The sequence below is a fragment of the Leuciscus leuciscus genome (assembly GCF_965113295.1).
Source record: "Leuciscus leuciscus genome assembly, chromosome: 13".
Taxonomy (NCBI): Eukaryota; Metazoa; Chordata; class Actinopteri; order Cypriniformes; family Leuciscidae; genus Leuciscus; species Leuciscus leuciscus.
In genome coordinates, this window is record NC_138737.1 from 27,903,203 (window position 1) to 27,912,510 (window position 9,308).

General features: G+C 38.7%; 1 protein-coding gene and 1 long non-coding RNA gene across 4 annotated transcripts in view; one reads left to right on the top strand and one right to left on the bottom strand.

The window, feature by feature from the left end:
• Positions 1-9,308, bottom strand: part of ywhabb (tyrosine 3-monooxygenase/tryptophan 5-monooxygenase activation protein, beta polypeptide b) — a 43,980-nt gene that overhangs the window by 12,748 nt on the left and 21,924 nt on the right. The window lies entirely within an intron of this gene.
• Positions 5-9,308, top strand: part of LOC309512292 — a 101,274-nt gene continuing 91,970 nt past the window's right edge. The window contains exons 1-2 of one of the 2 annotated variants that reach the window (XR_014210939.1): positions 5-324; positions 1,724-5,929. This is a non-coding gene — a long non-coding RNA (uncharacterized lncRNA). Of the gene's footprint in view, positions 325-1,723; positions 7,201-9,308 lie in introns of those variants that run through there. The other variant, XR_014210940.1, reaches the window with a different exon arrangement.

Below are 9,308 nucleotides of genomic sequence, written 5' to 3' on the forward strand. Positions count from 1 at the left end.
TTCTGAAAAGCTTTATTATTTTAAAGATCTACAAATCCTGAACATTAGGTTACCAAACAAGATAGAAACAAAATAAGACATAATACTCTTGCTTCATTCAAATTTAAATAAATGCAGTAAACAAAAAGAATGTAATATTTAAATAAATAAAAAAATGACAATTAAACATTGACAACATTCAAAGGTATTACACCAGACTAGACCTATTAAAGATTCTTAGCAAGAAACACTATCAACATTTTTGGGTATGGTGTTTTTTACCCAAACACAAATTACAAGCAGAGATGAATACTAAAAGTTTACAAAGTCTAGCAGTAGGGTTGGGTACCGAAACCCGGTTCCAATAGGGAACCGGTTCCGACGTAAACGGTAGTAACCAGACCGAATAAGAACGAAACTTTCGGTGCCTGACTTTTTTCACCGCCCCCTATAAAACATCTCGCGGCACGAATGATCCAATAACAAAACATCTCCAGTTAACCAGCAGAGCATTCATTTCGTTCGTTTGTTAAATAAGAGACGATCTAGCGCTGAACTGTTTTTTAAATCAAGTGATCAAAGTGCTCATTGCCGCTGCGATCAGTGGCGCGGATACAGTGTTTTCTCTTGTGGCTCGCGCACACCGCATTTTCTTCACTCGGACGCGCACTTCAATACGTTGCAGAGATCGATCTATTTATGAGGCGCCGTCTATACGAGTATGTGTGCGGAGAGTTTGTGTGTGCGTGCTCGCGTCTCAGATGAGTATGTGCGCGAGTTTGTTTGTGTGTGTGTGTGCTCGCGTCTCAGATGAGTATGTGCGCGGAGAGTTTGTGTGTCCGTGCTCGCGTCTCAGATGAGTATGTGCGCGAGTTTATTTGTGTGTGTGTGCTCGCGTCTCAGATGAGTATGTGCGCGGAGAGTTCCGCGCATCTCGTGTGTGTAGAGTTTGCGTGTGTGTGCGTGAGCGACTTTAGATGTGACATTGTGCATTTCATATAGTTGGAGCATTCAGCAGTATACATGTATGTGTGACTACTTAGTATGTGTATGCAAGCGTTTTATGTGTGCGTGAATGAAGTTCGATTTAAGCCCTAGACGGCGCCTCATATCTATTCGTTCTGGTGAAATCACAAAATATAATGCACACAAAGTGTCCCTGCTTGATATAGAACCACTGTTGAGCATAATCGGTTTAAAAAATGTAAAAAAAAAAAAAAAAAAAAAAAACGAATGCGGATTAGAACCCAAAACCTCTGACTAAAGTTCAAGTTCAGCTGCAGTGTTCCTCTTCTGGTAAGTCTAGTATTTTAATACCAACTGCAAATCTTGCATATCAAGTATGAGGTATATCAAGTATATTTATATGAGGCTATACTATGTGTGTTAAATATTTCTGCTCAGTGTCAGATATTTCTCTGTTTTGTAAAATATAATATAATATATAATATGTAATATAATTGATATATAATATATATATAATATATATAAATAATATTAGAAGACAAAATTTTGATCTTAACTTAAGTGTTTTCGGCTACATCAGCACAATTTTTAATTTAATCAGAAATCAGAAAATCTTTTTCAGAAAACACACACAGATATAATTTTTTTGATAAAGTGTGTGCAGTTTCGTTTTCTTAAGTACCGGTTTAAGAACCGTTTAAGCACCGGAACCGTTTGAAAAATACAGAGTAGGTACTGGTATCGGATAAAACCCAACCCTATCTAGCAGTATATTCAGGTACAGAAATTAATAATTAAACTTAATGTAAAATAACACTATTTGTCACTGTATAAATTAAATATAGTTTAATCTTTGTTAAAGCTGCATTTTATTGTTTTATTTATATCAATGACACAGAAAATAGTATATATTAAGTGTGTGTTGTCACTTTAAGACTGCACGGACCGGAAAAAAAAACGGACAAATATCCGTTTCTTTCTCAGCTGTTCACAAATGACAAACGAGAGAATAATTATCGAGACGGTCATTTAGACCGGTATTTTGACAATTTTGTGTTTATGTGTCCGTTCGAGCGCTGTCTGAAATGCGCCTCTCTCTCTCTCTCTCTGTGTGTGTGTGTGTGTGTGTGTGTGTGTGTGTGTGTGTGTGTGTGTGTGTGTGTGTGTGTGTGTGTGTGTGTGTGTGGCTGTGCGCACAGATAACGCGCGAGTCCCGGTTTTCGGCTCTTCTTCCGCGATTAAAATTGTTTGAATGTGTAAATTGGCAAGTCAATACACGTCCAAATTATGAACTTTCACTCTACGATGGTTAAATTTAGCAGTTAATCCGCGAATCACATGCGTGCCGAACCGAATCTAGTGCGATCCGTTCCACCCCTAGCGTGTTATCTCGTTGAATATCATTGGCAGAATCAAAGAAATGCAGGATTTAAGATCGCGTGGGGGGTTGAATCGAGATCGCGATCTTTTAACGATTAATCGTGCAGCTCTACTTCCCATAAATCCTGATGTACTTGTTACATCATAAGAAGGATGGCGTCTGCGCTAATATTAGTCTCTCTGTTTATCCCAAGGTTTACTGCAGTCTGCCGGATCCAGGCTGTATCCAGATCTGATGAAGGACCTGCGCCTGGACAAGACGACAACGCAGGCCTGAAGTGTCGACTAGGCTCTCCCCTGTGAAGGCCTCTTTCCCTTCCCTTTACCTCTGTACAGATAAAACGTTGTCGTTTTATCTGTACAGAGTCACCACATGGCTATGCGGACGTGATGAATAATTCTGTATTATACATTAAGGCCAGACAAGTAGTTTGTTGAGGGTTGATTTGTAAAGGACTACACGCCTGCGCACATATATAATAGGCACTGCGGTGGTAATAGGCATTCTGGTTGACTACCAACTATATATCATCATATACAGTTATACAACATAAACGGTGCCAGGATTGCATAATTTCTTGAAGAACAATGATGGATAGATCGTTCAGGCGAAATTTGAAAAATTTCAGGAAAAAATATGATCCGATACCTATTAGGGGTGGAACGGTTCATGTATTCGTATTGAACCGAAACGGTACGTGCGTCACGGTTCGGTGCATGGATTTACACGGAGAATACACTGTATAAAAATAAATAAAACTTGCGTGCACATTAATTAATGTAATGCAGAACTACTGTTAGATACGCGCATAGACATATGCAGGTTCTTTAGGGACACCTAATCTGTAGCGCCGCCTTAGCTCTGAACGCACGTCTATTTCGCTTCAAACGCTCGCTTTATAAGCGTGTCCTATTCACTTTGGACACGCGAATGGATTCAAAATGTTCAAGCGTCGAACTAGACGCGATAGACGCGAATATGACGCTCTATTCGCGTTTGGTGTGAATGCAGCATAATGAACAGGCTGCGATGTCAAGATTGCAATGCTGGAATGTGTGAGTGTGTGTCAGAGAGAGAGAGGCACGGGCGCGATCGAACAGTGGAAACAAATACATACTCCGTCATTTTGTTCATACAGGACATCATTAAAACTGCAAAGTGTTTAGCCTACTTATATTTGTGTAAAACACAACATTGTGCTTTTGTCAAATTGTAAACTCTTGTCAAACTGTACCCTACAACTGTCACCCAACCAAAATCACACACACACGCGGTTTAAAAGCAAAAATTCTCATCTTTTGGACATTCATCATATTGCATTGGTTTTCATTTCTTGTCCTAAAACAGAGAACTAATCTGTTTATTTTTAAGTTACACATTCTACATTGATTAAAAAAGAAAATCAAATGTGTTTTAATGGTAGTATTATTTTATACAGAAATAAATTATTTATAATTCAGATGAGAATAAAGTTAAAGTTAATTAAAATTAAGGAAACAAATATATTGATCTGAAATATAGCAAATTAATTTTAAATTCATTCAGGTACAATTACCAAACATATCTCAAGGTCTTTTGAATAAAGGGTGGCAGTCTTTCATTATCAACTGTTGTTGTGGACTATATACTGGAGAAGTATTTGTTCTCCATTTGAGCGAGATGTATTTATGTGGCTAAATGAGCAAAGTGCTTCCATGTATTTTATTATTAGTAGTATTAGTTCAAGAATAAAATTAAAATATCGGATTGATATCGGTATGGGCAAATAGCCAAAGCTGCGGCATTGGTATCGGTAGTGAAAAAGTGGTATCGGGACATCCCTACTTCAAATTCAAAGACCTTTCAAGGACTTTCCAGGTCCAATACCCTCAAATTCAAGGACTTAATGTGGGGACACATTTCAAGTGAGAGCAAGGTTACATCGTTTGACCGTTTTCATGCGTCAAACAACTATGCAAAAAAGCTTTTTTTTGCATTTATTTTTGGCCATATGACAGAGATCTGATATTCTATTTGTCACGTTTCCGTTTTGCATAAAACTGAAGAATATTCGTAAAATTATCTGATATTAACTTTTGCATGAAACGTTGAGGTATCATCGTAGTAGTTTTGTGCTCAAGTGAACGTCATGACAACGTACTACACAAAATACCTCAAATGGGAAACACTCAACATAACGCGTAAACGCGCATAACTAACGTAAATCAAGCAAGCTAGTATGCATAGGCCACGAAGGGTGAAATAACACATTAGCGGACCAGAGGGAATAATATGGAATTTTTTTTCCAGAAATTTCTTGCACAAAATAAATGGCTATGTTTACTGCATGTACACGTTTTGTTTTAATCGGACTGAATTCATTCCGATTGATGAATCCCAACGTAGTGTTTACATGAAAACGAAAATTGATGGTGTGTATGTGCGCGTTTATATGTCACAAGCTTTAAATCAGAATTGATTTTGATTGATTGGATTAGAAACGGAATAAACCACCCCCTTTATTCAGCAGCCATGTCACCCTGTAGCCCAAGACTGGTTGCCCACTGAAGCTAAGCAGGGTTGAGCCTGGTTAGTACCTGGATGGGAGACCTCCTGGGAAAAACCAGGTTGCTGCTGGAAGAGGTGTAAGTGAGGCCAGTAGGGGGTGCTCACCCTGTGGTCTGTGTGGGTCCTAACGCCCCAGTGTAGTGACGGGGACACTATACTGTCAAAGAGCACCGTCCTTCGGATGAGACGTAAAACCAAGGTCCTGACTCTCTGTGGTCATTAAAAATCCCATGGCACTTCTCGTAAAGAGTAGGGGTGTAACCCCGGTGTCCTGGCCACATTCCACCCATTGGCCCTTAACAATCATGGCCTCCTAATAATCCCCTTCCATTGAATTGGCTCTATCACTCTCTCTCCACCTATAGCTGGTGTGTGGTGAGCGCACTGGCGCCGTTGTACTGTGGCTGTCGTCGCATCATCCAAGTGGATGCTACACACTGCTAGTGGTTGAGGAGAGATCCCCTGATATGATTGTAAAGCGCTTTGGGTGTACAGTAGTACATATGAAAGCGCTATATAAATACCTCATTCTATTCTTTCAATCCGATCGAAATTTCAATCGGATCGAAGTGTGCCGGTTAGTGTAGCCTGCGAACATGAACAGCACAGAGGGAGTTTTAATGAGTGATGATCCTGCTTTCTGGCCAAAACACCTGTCAGATAATTATCTTTGAGTTTGTGATTTTTTCTTATATTTGTGAATTAATTTATTATTATATTTTACATTGAAAAAAAATACCACAGTTCCAGGTTACAGAAATTGACACACAATATTAAAAGTGTAGCCTAATCACAAATATGGTTAATTAACTGTAAATAGTTTGTTTTACATTTACAATTTTACATTGGGAAAATAAAAGTTTCAGGTTACAGATATTTTTAACATGCAGTTCATCTACAAATGTAGAGAGAGAAAAAACAAAGAAAAACCATGGTAAACAAAGTGACAAAGCCTGAGGTCTGGACAGTGATCGTCAAGAGGTTAAATAGACAAAACAACAACATTTAAGTAGCACTAATTAAATGTCACTGTATGGATGGAATATTTGAATAGGAGTTTATTGGCAAGGCACATTACAATATTTGCAAAAACATTAATTCCAAAACATTAATCTTTCTTTGCTGAAACCATTTTTTTGCTGATTTAGATGTGTGTTTTGGATCATTATCATGCTGTAAGATGACTAGTTCTCTTCGTTTATGCTTTGATTAATCGGCTACCGATCGCTATGGGCCGATAATTAGGGGGTAAGCACTGAAAGGGCGTAGGCACCTATTGAAATCGTTGGCGTTCTAATTTATCTTCTTCCTCCGTAAGGAAGTCTATGCCAGCCCATAGAACCGCTTGTGGGAAAGTTATGAAATTTGGCACACTGATAGAGGACAGTCGGAACAGTCACCATAACAAATTTGGAGTCTCTAACTCAATCCCACTAGCGCCACCAACTGTCCAAACTTTTACTCATGTTTATGCTAATAACTTTTGAACCATAAGGGCTAGAAACAAATTTTTCCCACTGATTCCTTGGCTCAAGACGATTCGATTGCATCATATGACGTAATTCTTATAAAAAAAATGCCATTTAGAATAGTTTTTTTTTTAAACCTACTTTTTTTTTTTTACTCGTCCTAGATGTTTGCTCTGATTTTTAAAAAAATTTAACCTGATCATCTTCAGACCATGCAGACAAAAAGTTATGGAATTCAAGTTGATTCGTCAAAACGTTCTTGAATACCGTGCAAACTAATTTTACGTAGCGCTTGCAAAAACAGACGTAAGGCTATATCTCCGCAACGCTTTATCATATTCCGACCAAACTTGGTATGTGTCATCACAAGCATGACTTGAGGCTACATGCTGCGTTGCGGTGCAGTGCCACCTACTGGTCCGGTGCTATTTTTGGGTATAATTAAAAAAATCATATTAGTCGTCTCGTTAAATTTCGGGCACCATGCCGAGTCAAACGATATCCAATTTGTCCATATCGGCAATTTTTCATGAAAAATTGGAAAATGCTGTATTTGGTTGACTTGTTTTCACAGGAGTCATCTCCTTACATTCCTGAATCCTTGTCGAGTCCAACGATACCAAACATGCTAGGTTTCATCTTATGGTTAGCGCAACGTTGTACATTAGCGCTTCAAAACTTTTGCAAATATCTTTGAAACCGTAAGTCTGTTTGAGACTAAACTACCGTAGGAAATTCGGAAAGTCTCTGGCTACATGTTTATGCCCAAATGTCAATTTTTATAGTAAGTGGCAAATAAATCCAATCAAAGTCACCCATGGGTAATTTATGCTCTCATTCATATAAATGTCTATAACTCTAAAACAAAATTTGACATTTTCACCAAATTTGACATGTATGGACACATAAAAAAATTGGTGGAACTGCACCCCTTGGTGGCGCTATAATAGAACAAAACAAGGACATTGCCATTAATTACAATATAATGTCATGATATTAAATGCTACACTTTACGAATGCATTGTGGCTCTTCAGCTATCAGGTTAACCATAAGCTACATTATCATTAAGATAGCTTACTGATTATTTTGAATTTCTTTTTTCTGTTGAACAAGTTATTTTGAAGAATATGGGTAACCAAACAGTTGCTGGTCCCCAGTGACTTCCAAAGTACAGTAGGGGAAATAATTATTTGATCCCCTGCTGATTTTGTAAGTTTGCCCAATTTAAAACCTATAATGTGTTTTTCTGGATTTTTGGTTGATATTCTGTCTCTATCCGTTAAAATAAACCTTCCATAAAAATTATAGACCCTTCATTTCTTTGTAAGTGGGCGAACTTTCAAAATCAGCAAGCGATCAAATAATTATTTCCCCCACTGTATATTTTTATACTATGGAAGTCAATGTGGACCAACAACTGTTTGGTTACCCACATTCTTCAAAATATCTTCTTTTTGTGTTCAGCACAAGAAATAAAAGAATACAGGTTTGGAACAACATGAGAGCGAGTAAATAAAGACAAAATTTTCATTTAGTGGTGAACTATCCCTTTAAGGACAAGGGGCAGCATGTTTACTATTAGGCTGATGTCACTTTAAGACCTGCACGCACCTAACTTGCATATAAGCATCCGATTTTCTGTCAACTGTGTAGTTTGACAGTATTAAAGCAATCAGACACGAAAATAAAGTCTTGTAATCAGGCACTGTTTGATAGGCTTTGTTGGATAATTTCCTTGATTCATGTATGATGTAATGATGTATATACTTAGGTATGATGTAATGAAAATGACAAGCATGACAAAATGGGTCTGAGAAAGGATGAGAGAATGGAAAATAACCAGCTTGCATCAGCAATGCAAAGTATCAAAAACACTGTATGAAACAGAGCACCATTGTGTGAGGTTTGACCAATAGAGAAGACATGTCTAACTGTGCCAAGGTCACCAGGCGTGACAGAGGGGAAGAGATAGATTTGAGGGTGCCCATTGGGCACCTAGAGATAAGAAAAAGTATAAGACATGAACACTGGCCAATGTAACTTGAGATGTCCGGACGGCCGGCCGGCTTCTCCTTTGTTGTTTGTACAATAAAGTAAATTCTTCTGACCTGGAACCTCGACTCTGAGAAACTTCTTTGAGACCTGAACCGAAAAGAACTATGAATTCGCCACAACATAATTGTCGAGCCGAGCCAGGAGGGACAAGGGGTCGAGGAGTGACCACGGTGGGCGTGCTGGCAGAGGCCTCACAAAACAAAGGCGCCATAAAAATAAGGTAAGCAAATTTTGCTTATATTTGTTTTGTGCTGCCCCTGGTAAGCTAGCGACCGGTTGGTGACTACCTTAAACAAAAGACTCCACCAAAAAGAACCTAAAAGTGATAAAAGATAAGGAGGAAGTAGGAGGGTAGGTTCCAGGTTTTGAGAAAAAGTGCATGCAGTATCTGTTTGTCTGTCCATACGCAGAAGTGCGTATTCCATTCGCATGAAGGTGCATTGTACATGTGTGCGTCACAGTATTTTATGCGAAAAGTGCGTTTGCAAGATTATATGTTGTATTGTCCCTAAACGCAGGAAAGGTGCGTTATAACGTGAGAGGCACGTTATTTGTACACGGAGGCGTGTACCCACGCGTGAGGCGTGTGGCCCCAACGCAGTAGACGCGTTGCACGTGAGAGGCACGTGATTTGTTATTTGTTGTGTGTGCGTGCAACGCCCTACGTGAAAAGTGCGTTTGAAATGATGAGCACGTGATCCGTTTGTCCTGTTTGATGTTAGTCGTGCAACGCCCTACGTGAAAAGTGCGTTTGAAATGATGAGCACGTAATCTGTTAGTCTGATCTGTTTTTTGTTAAAGTGATTTTTCATCTTAAATAGAAGGAGAGAAATCTGTAGTCTTGTTTGTCTAAAGTGATTTTTCATCTTAAATAGAAGGAGAGAAATCTGTAGAATTGTCTGTTAAGTGA